The sequence below is a fragment of the Pseudophryne corroboree genome, chromosome 5 (genome assembly GCF_028390025.1).
Source record: "Pseudophryne corroboree isolate aPseCor3 chromosome 5, aPseCor3.hap2, whole genome shotgun sequence".
Classification (NCBI taxonomy): domain Eukaryota; kingdom Metazoa; phylum Chordata; class Amphibia; order Anura; family Myobatrachidae; genus Pseudophryne; species Pseudophryne corroboree.
In genome coordinates this window covers 126,177,434-126,188,222 of record NC_086448.1, presented here as the reverse complement: position 1 = coordinate 126,188,222, position 10,789 = coordinate 126,177,434, and positions in this window count along the sequence as shown.

Genomic DNA, 10,789 nt, shown 5'->3' with positions numbered 1-10,789 from the left:
TCTATCAAGTTCACTAGCGCATGGATATACCTATAATTTATAGTTCCTCTGGCTGTACGGGTGATGTCTAATGCGAGAAGGAACTGAACTGGATTTGTGGATTAAATCAGAGGCTGCGTGCTCTGTCCTATCTATGAGGTGTCTCTTGATGATGTGTTCATAGTGAGTATGAGTATAAGGAGCCTGAGCACTGCGGTGAACGTCTTTCATCTTATCATGGGTTATGTTCATGACCTCTGGCAGTACTCTCCCAATATAACACAATCCTTCTGAGCTCGGGGCAAGCCACTTGTATGCCTTCCTCCCACATATGAAATAGGCATCATCTGGGAGAACATAGGGGACAAAATATGACATCACCATATTACAAACTTTCCAAGTGAAGAAACCAATCCCTAGTTCTCCCATCTGCTCAGTACAAGTATCGGGCAGGATGATATGAGCACAATACCCTGGCAATACTTTTCCAACCCACATGGTCTTGCTTCCACGAGTATACCTATACCGAAAATACCTCCTACTGTTGGCTATTTGGCGTACAAGTTCAGAGTCTATGGGTATCCTATCAGCTCTGTGTGAAAAGGTCATTGTCTGTTTATTCCACGTCACCTCCCAATCTCCCGGTTTTCGGCAATTGGAATTATTAAAACACAATAAGGACCTGTCTACATGATACTGGTGGAGCTTCAAACTAGGGGGCCTAGAAATATTGAATTTCTTGTCCACCGGCCTCCCACCCCGTAATTCGAGTACCTCATCTATTGCTAAAGGGTACGGTACTAATCCTGACTTGCTCTGACCTTGAGGTACCTGTGAGCATACCCAGCATTCTGTCTGGTTTAAGACCTTACCCACTAGTGAGTGGTAATCACTCAACGGATGACGGTCCATGTCGATATTAAGGTTGGACTGACATCTCTGGATGCACCCATCCTCAACTATATTCTCACAATTCCTACAAATACAATATTCATCAGACAATAGCCCCTCACAGTGCCTCCGAGCTCCCTGACTACCAGAGCGCTTACTGATGCTAGCCTTTACTTGAGCGATGTGCCGCTCCTGGGATTCTACAAATTCATACTCGTCACCAGAACCCATTCCAGATCCCTGCTCAACCTCTCTGGGACCCTCACCAAAACAAACTGTCTTGATCAAAACCAGAATTACTAATAGAACCATAAACGCAGTCTCTTGTGATTGATCCATTTCATTTAGGGAAAGGAGGAAAATAAGAAGGGGAAAAGACAGGAAAATGCAGGGGGAGGTGAAAAAAAGAATGATACTACAACCGTTCTAGATCTGTGCTCGGATGCCCTTCAACAGTCCTGCCTCTCAACCTTCCCGGAACAGACACTCCAGTGATACGAGGTTCTCTACACTCTGCTCTTTGTCACGAGTTCTCTCCGTGTCAGCGACCTTTCTGTAGGGAACATAAATCTTGCATTTCAATGTGTTTAACTGTTGTGTATTATCAGTTGTGTGAAGTAAACCAAGAAAAAGAAGGAGGCTGCGCTATCAGAGGAAAGAACAATGTAAATCACTAAATGTGTAATTTAAAACAATTTATTAAAACAATAATTCTTTTAAAAAAATAGTACTTCTGTGCAAGATAATATGCCGAATATATGCAAAAAAATGGACTTTACCAATTATATGCAAGAATTGGAGTTTACCCAAGGTATTGGTACAGGACTGATGGTTTGTATTCTCTAGGATCCGTTCCACATTTTGCCCATAAATATTACATCCAGTTATAATCCACTATGGAGAGTCCCTTTTAGATGGTGATTAAGAGAGTCCATGAAAAAGTTCCATATGCCGCTAGAGGATTAATGTAGTGTCCCATAAATGGTGAATACCTCATGCGGTGCGGAAATAGGATGGTGCCTCTCTCGGACTCCTCTGGATAGCTGGTCAATAGTTTGGGCTGGTTCGGGTCCAATTCAAAGATGTCCTGTTCCAGCCTTTGGGAGTGACTTTCCCTTTTTATTGGCTGCTGCTTAGCTAATCAACTCGCCTCACAGCGCCCGAATACCTTTGGATATTTTTACCTTATTTTTTTTGTGTGAAGTAAACCATCTGTGGAAAGTGAAAAGAGAAAGGATATAATAAAAAGAACATTTTTCAGATTTGCGTTCACCATCAGGCTGTCACGCCATCATGCGTATCGGTGTCTATATACAGTCTCCCTTCACCCGTATTCCCATTCTCCACCCTTTGTGCATGACCAGGCACACTGATACTGGTGTCCCTATGCTGGTGAGATATACTGGATTTGGGCAGAACTCTAAAAGACCGAGTAGGCCTGTGGCGTCTGAACTGGAACCCTGTCGGTGAACGTAAGAGATGAAGAGGAAACTTTGAAGACAAATCACATAGAGTTTAGTAACAGATAAGTTGGTAGAGGCAAAGAAGATTTTACAAAGTTTGACATCTGGATTGGGCAATACGGGAATGATTCTCTACTCAGTCTGCTCCGCCCAAAAAAATCTGTGTGTGTTATATCTCTACTGGGACTATCCCAGCCATCAATCCAGTGTCCTGTCCATTCTAAGTTCATAGGGAACCCGGTATCTTTGAGATAATTTCCTCTACCTGTGATGGACATGTATCTAGAACAGTGAAATGCAACCTTAGTCTTCGTGGGTTTCCAACATAATTCGTACTTCCTGGGCGGGAGAACGCTATATGTATACCATCTCTAACAAAACTTCTGCTAAATTAATTAGAGGTCACTTCTGCTAGAGAAAGAAGCAGAAGTTTAGAGACCTCCTCCTAACCCCAGTAAGTTTTGTCAAAAGGGTAAAGTTGCATTTATTCAATTCTTCCCATTAACCGAATCTGTGTTTTCTATATGGCTCGTGACTCCTTACTATATGTGTTTAATAACGTTGCTTGTTTTCTCTGTCTAGGGGTCTATATTGGCTATGTGCTCTACTACTCTTGCAATCTCTAACAAAATGTCCTTTATTTTTTTACAAATGTAACAATTTCTCTGTCTTTTCTTACCACCAGGGTTTTGGGGTTTAGGCTGATGAGACTTTGGTGTAAGAGCCTGTATACTTTCAATCCTCAGCCTCTCCTCCTGCAGTTCTCTACGCCTAGCAATATTCTTATGGTGTTCAATTGCGCACTGTCTAAGACAAGCTACTGTGACCCCTCTCCAATTAGGCAAAGATGTTTGTACCCTGTCCCTTACTGTCTTATTGAGTCCGTCCATTAATACAGAAACAGCTACCTCCCTGTAATTCACATTGTTCCCTGTATCTGATACCCCAATGTATCTATCCATTATTTGCAGGGCCCGGTGGAAATATTCAGATGTCATTTCATTTTCCCTCTGTTTTATGGAGAAAATTCTTCTCCACTTAACAGTTGTGGGGAAATACAACTCTAGTTGCATGTTAATTTGCTCTAAGTTCTCCTGATTGTGTTTTGTCAGTCATAAGACTATCCGACTCTAATCTACAATCAGTGATACATTTTTGGGTGTCAACATTAGGAGGTAGGCACGCTTTCAAAAATATCCGCCAGTGTTTGTTTGTCGGTTCATACGCATTACCCAAATCTGCTTCCAAAGGTCGGGGAATTCTGAAATGATTGATCGCAGCTCATCTCTGGGCCACGGGCAATACATTGCATTATTCCTGGTGAGGATTATTCCCTGACTATCGGTTCCCGCATTGGGGGTTACTATTTCCAAGACAGGGTGTAATCCTACCATTCCGTTCCTAATCTGTTTCCTGTGAGGTGTTGTTGTCTCTGGGCAATGAACTGTCTCACACTTACCGGTAGCTGTGACCTCACCAGTTCTTTCATTGGGGAATATTGTTACTGCTCTACCTGGTTGGACAGGCCCCACCTGAGTTTCCTGCAGCAAGGTGACTGCTTGGAGGAGAGCTGCGATTTGGCTGGATATATTTGTTATTAAAAAAAATATAGATTCAATATATATATTACAAAGTACAGTATACCTATAGTTACAACTCATACAGTAAGCTGTTAAAACATACGGTTACATACAATTACAGTTACAGGCCAGCGATACAATTACCATTCCCTCCAATGCATCTTATGTCTCTCTCTCTCTCTCTGTAAATAAATACAGGAACTGATCTGCCAGCAAGTCCATCATCCTCTTGAGACCTATAACCTTGAAAAGACTTCAAAAACAGGATACATCTTGCAAAAAATAATTAGGGTTAATACATTGTTTTTACATACAACTATATTTTACGGATATACTATTGACTGTAGCCATCTTCTCCCGCGCAATATACGGTAGTGGTGGTGGTGCGGTCGCCATTATTTTCCCGCTAGGTTTGGAACCTGCTGCGCGAGCTAATTCTCTTTGTATATCCCCCTCCTGTTGCCATAAATTTAAACAATCTGTATGTCTAATCCTTTGTTTTCTGGATTTAAGAAGACATATTTTACTGCCTACATTCTGCAGTGCCTCTGGTTCAAAGCTGCCCACTTTAAGGAATGGCACCCTATCTTTGCCAGTCATACATACCCATTCATTGCAAAAAGCCTCCGTGATTGAACCATATTTCTCACACATAACAATCCTCGCTGACCCCCTGGGCCGCGGCTATTCAACCTGAACCCTGGTTACAAAACGTCCACCGCTTGTGCAATTGGATCCCATCGCGGACTTTATGCCTATAAACGCAATCCCCCAATGCTGACGGTACAAAGTACACGCAGCGCGTATGGTATGTACGCGCTGCGTGTACTTTGTACCGTCAGCGCGGCATGTGTACGCAAAGTCCGTACACTGTGGGGGACTCTGTACGCAAACAGTGTACAATGTACGTAGGGTGTGTATTAAGTTTAGCGGCCGCGGGGGGGCGTGGCTTAGCAGCAGATCCAGGCAGTCGTGCTGGATTGGGGCTCCTGCCTGAGAAAAATATAAACTGACTGTTTTGGGCTGCTATTTCCACAGATCAGTGCATTACTAAATTTATATCTTTTACCTGCACTGGGGTGTGTGGTTTGCGGAGCCGGCGGGTGCCTCCTGCACCCGTGCGGGTTGCGGCCTACCTCCCCATCTGAAGCAAGGGTCTCTGTTCATTCACGGACCCGGACCGGAAGTGAGGTACTCGTGTCCTGTGGGCACAGTCGAGACCCTCCTCATCCCTCCACCGCTCCTTCACCTGTCCCCCGCCTGGCTGACCCGACAAGTGCGCTCCCCTTCAGCTGCGCTGCCCGGAGCGGGGACCCGCGATTTGCGCGGAAGTGACTGCGGCGAGCCTGGGACCAGGACGCTGCACACTGTGCTCTCCTTTCTCCCCCTGCTACGAGCGGACCCTGTAGCGGGGAGACTACACACCGCTGCCACCAACGCTCTTATCGGGCTCCAGGTACCAAGGCCGCCGAGGCCCTGCATAGGAGGCCGGCGGCGCCATTTTGTTTAGGGGCTGCACGCCCATACTTCATGTTATGGGGCTGTGAGGAGGTGAAGCTCTACTACCTCCTATGTTTCTAGCTGTAGGGGTTATTAAAAACCACTCTTGCCGGGGTGTAGCCTAACAAGCTAACAAAGAGGACGCGTGTCGGCTGAGCTCTGCTGGAACCCCTCTCATTTTGCCCTTTAATCTGTGCTGCTCAAAGTCTGCAGAGCGACTGCCCGAGAAGAGGGGAGGGGTGCATATAAGGTTGGGCCACACAGACCTTTGTGATATATACCATCTGCCGAAGTGCCCCCCCCATCCATCCATCCATCCATCCATTCAGGTTTCTGCATCAGTCGGTTCCCTGCTTAGCGGCCCAGGGTCCCGCAGATACACCTCAATTAGGCCAAGTCGGATGTATTGCCACTGTGAGTTGACGTATGGATCCCTAGCCATGTGCCTGCCTGCCTGATGCTACCCTAAGGCCACGTGGGGGCTTTTGCACGGTGACGACCCACATGCTTTACGCTGCCGAGGATATGTGAAAGTGTAATTCTAAACTGCTTTAATTGAAGACCGATCTTATGGTGAGAGGGATAAAGAAAAACAAGGCCAAGACCAAGCCGGACGCGATCCCATCCCCCGCGAACCGACATTCGTCGGACCTACGTCAGTTCTTAACTTCTCCAACCTCAATCCCCGCTACTCCCTCTACTGTCCCGACCTCCCCGAGTCTACACGGCCCGGTGGACGACATGGCATCCCCTGGGACTCCGTTGCCTCTGCAGGCCCTCTCTCTGTCTGCGGAGATAAGCGAGATATTGTCTCATGTAAGGACACTTCCCACGAAACAAGATTTCTCAGCCTTGGAGACTCGCTTGCTTTTCACCATCACTCAGGAAGTGACAGCGCTCCGACAAGATATGTCCCAAATTGCGACTCGAGTTGATGTCCTGGAACGCCATGAATCATCTACTGTGGATTCTCTGACTACATTTCGGGAGGTGCTATCTCACCAACGGGACGATATCTCTTTTCTAAAATCACGTATTGAGGATATGGATAATCGCGGCCGGCGAAATAATATCAGAGTCAGGGGCTTACCTGAGAGTGTCCAACAGGCTGACCTGACAGCCGCCTTATCTACGATATTTGGAGAACTTATTGACCTGGATCCGAACAAGGACATTATATTTGATAGAGCTCACCGAGCCCTCCGTCCTCGCGGCCTACCCTCCGACAGACCACGAGACGTGATTTGCAGGCTCCATTATTATGTCCAAAAAGAGGAAATAATGAAGTCGGCCCGTCAGCTGGACAGTATTGTCTTTCAAGGGGACAAGATTCAGATATTTCCTGACCTTGCCTGGTCGACCTTACAACAACGTCGAGCCTTGAAACCTCTTACAGACTCTCTCAGGGAACTCGAGCTGAAATACAGATGGGGCTTCCCTTTCTCCCTCCAGGTTTCTCATGGTGGCAAAGTTGCGAGTCTCTCTAGACCTTCGGATTTACAGACCTTCTTCACGACCTTGGGAATTCCTCCGGTACCGTTACCAGATTGGGACGCTTTTCACCACCTACCGGACTTGCCTGTTGTGCTCCCTCCAGACGACGCGTGGCAGCAAGTTCGTCCCCCACGGAGGCGGGGAGCCACTCCTGGTTCACGTTCTTCAGAGCCTCCCTGAATGTGAAGTCTCGTCCCGAACGGACGTAAATTTACTTGCTACCCATGTTATACACTGAGTTTTCTTTTTTTTCTTATATAGTGATATGTGTTGCTCACCCGTGAGATCGGTTTTTGTAACTTAGTAATAGTATACAGTTGCTTTGATTTCATAGATAAGTGATGTCGTCGACATGTTATTTTGGTTTATTTTCACGCTGAATTCATTATCTTGTTGTCGATATCCACAATTGATCAGCCTTCATGAAACCTGGTTTGATAGTTTGAGGATTATATGTACACTTTTATATAAGCTTTTATATTTTTATTTTTGTTTCACTTGTGCCTTTGTGCACACCTCGGTAATACCACACATTTGTTTAGATTCTATCTAGTGGATAGTCACTGTCCTGGGCCCCCCGTAGGACCCCCACTATGCTGCATCCCCTGTTTCTTTGGACTGGGAGTCGGCAGGATTCCGCTCCTGTCCTTTTTGCAGCAGTTCTTTTTGTAGTTTTATCATCCCTGTTTAATGGCAAAGTACCTCTCGGCGTGGCTTCCCACGCTGTATCTTTTTTTCTTCTTTTATTTGCTTTCCCCCCTTTTTTCCTATCTCCTTCCCTTGCTGCTCTCCCTTCACCTTCCCCAGTGTCTGCCGTAGGAAAGACTAATGTGAAGCAATTAGGTCCGCCTGATAATGGGGGTGAATGATCTACACGTAACTACCCTTAACGTCAAAGGATTGAATGTTCCTGAGAAAAGGTCTAAACTTCTTTAATGGCTTAGAGATGAGAAAGTTGACGTTGCTTTTATTCAGGAAACACATTTTAAGATGGGACACGTGCCGTCCCTAAAATGTCACTATTATCCTCATGTTTTCCTGTCTAATAACTCTGCTGGTAAGACATTGGGTGTGGCTATATTGCTGGCTCGCCACCTGCCTGTCCTTAATAATGCCTCCCATAGAATAGCTGAGGGTAGGGGGTTGCTGGTGAAATGCGACATACATGGTCAACGTTTCTCTTTCCTGAACATATACGCTCCTAACGCTAAACAACCTTCCTTTATATCCTCAGTTCTAGATAACGCGGAACCTCTCTTGGAGGGGGTGGTGGTGATGGGAGGTGATCTAAATTGGACCCTAGATCCCCGCCAGGACAATTCTAAAAAGATCTCCTGCAGGCCGGAGAGAGAGCATAGGAGAATGAGGCGCGCCCTGCTTGACCACCAGCTGATTGACACATGGAGACTGACGCACCCTACTGAGATAGATTACTCCTTTTTCTCACACCCACATCAGACATATTCCAGAATTGATTACTTGTTTCTGAGCCACCGACACTTACACCTCCTTTCTGATGCCTCTATAGGACAGATTGTGTGGTCAGATCATGCCCCAGTTAACCTCACTTTACGCTTGCCTCCCAGTACACATCGCCAATGGTCCTGGCGTTTTAACGACACTTTTCTGCAAGACGCAGACTGTAGGTCCCGAATCGACAACGCTTTAGATTCTTATATTTGTACCAATGACTTAGATGACATTTCCAAAGTCTCAGTCTGGGAAGCTCACAAATGTGTCATTAGGGGGGTTTGTGTTCAGATAGGATCCTTCCGCAAAAAGCAGAGGGAGAAACTTCGGGGTGATTTATTGTCTAGAATACAATCTCTCGAGCTTCTACATAAAAAATCCCAAACCCCACAACATTATGCCGATCTCGAAGCTGCTAGGGCAGATCTGAATAAGTTACTCTCTGATAGAGTCAAGTTTTCTTATCGGAAGTGCCGTAGCAGATACTATCAATGGGGCAATAAACCTGGGAAATTACTAGCCAAAGCACTTAGAGAACAACGTGCTCTTGCTTTTATTCACACAATTAAAAATAGCCACGGCCAATCCCAACACCAGACACCCCACATCGCTAGGGCCTTTAGGGCATATTATTCCACTCTGTATAACCTCTCTGGTCCGACCGGAAGAATTGACAAGTTGTCCCATCAAACAGCCATAGCTGACTACTTACGGGCCTTAGACTTCCCCACGCTATCCACAAAAGAAGTAGAAGATCTAGATGCCCCGTTTTCTACTGAGGAGGTTAAGAAAGCTATTGAATCCTCTCCCAACGGCAAGAGTCCCGGCCCTGATGGATATACCATTGCCTATTACAAAGCCTTTAAAGAGAAATTAGTCCCTATACTCACGAGAGCCTTTAATACCATATCAGAACAATCGCCTTTCTCCCCACAATCTCTCGAAGCCCATATTGCAGTTCTACCCAAGGAGGGTAAAGACCCCAGTCTTTGCTCCAGTTATCGGCCAATCTCACTATTAAATATAGACATAAAACTTTTTGCCAAATTGATTGCAAACCGCCTTAAACTATTATTACCTGGTCTGATACATGGAGATCAAGCGGGATTTGTTTTAGGCCGAGAAGCTAGGGATAATACCTCTAAAGTGCTCAACATGATTCACTATGCCGGCCAGCTTTCATCCCCATCAATCATACTGTCGACCGATGCTGAAAAAGCATTTGACAGAGTGGACTGGGACTTTCTGGCTGGTATACTGAAGCATCTGGGACTCGGTAACGCTTGTCTTCACAGAATCATATCCCTTTATAGCTCCCCGTCTGCCAAAATTAGGATTAATGGTTCCCTTTCTGATTCCTTTCCAATTTCCAATGGCACGCGACAGGGCTGTCCACTGTCCCCATTGCTCTTTGTCCTTTGCATGGAAACATTAGCTCGAAGCATTAGGGCTAACCCGAGCATTTCGGGTTTGTTAGTAAAAGGGACTGAATACAAACTGGCCTTATATGCCGACGATCTACTCGCTATAATCACAAAACCGGTCACTTCTTTGCCAAACTTGATGACAGAATTTGAGAAGTTTGGAGCCCTCTCTAATTTCAAAATAAACTACTCCAAATCTATTGCCATGAATTTAACTACTCCCCCCGATATAGTAGAGGGCCTGAAACATGCCTTCCCTTTTACCTGGCATGATCACAAACTAAAATATTTGGGGGTGTTACTGACCAACGATTTATCCAAATTATTCTCCCTAAATTTTAACCCCTTATTGGCTAGGCTTCGCCTAGACTTCCAGAAATGGAAGAAACTAAGACTGTCTTGGTTCGGCAGGATTAACGTTGTCAAAATGAATGCCCTCCCTAGGATACTATTCTTTCTCCAGACCCTTCCGATACACATCCCCCTGCTTTGGCTCCGAGACGTCCAGAATCTTATTCGCGCATTTGTATGGGGTTGTAAGCCACCCAGGTTTAAACACGACATTTTATTTAGGAGAAAACATCAAGGGGGGCAACAACTCCCACATATCCCTAACTACTACCACGCAGTACATTTGAATAGGATTCTGGAATGGACGCGCGCTAAAGACCGCAAACAATGGGTCCTACTAGAGGAGGGCTGTCTCCCACATTATATTGAAATTGCACCTTGGCTTCCTACCCTCCCGAAGGTTTCACACCCCACGGTCTCCCCCACACTCAAATTATGGGCCACGCTGAGATCCCAGAGCCATATATCCTCCAAATGGTCCCCCCTAACCTCCCTTCTCTATAACTCCGAGTTTGCTCCAGGTCTTCACGGGACAGCTTTCGCTCCATGGGCGGAAGCCGGGATTTTTAGAGTCGGTCAGCTGGTGAGCTCGGGTAGGGTGCGCTCCTTTTCAGATGTTCAGTCTTCTTGGAACCTA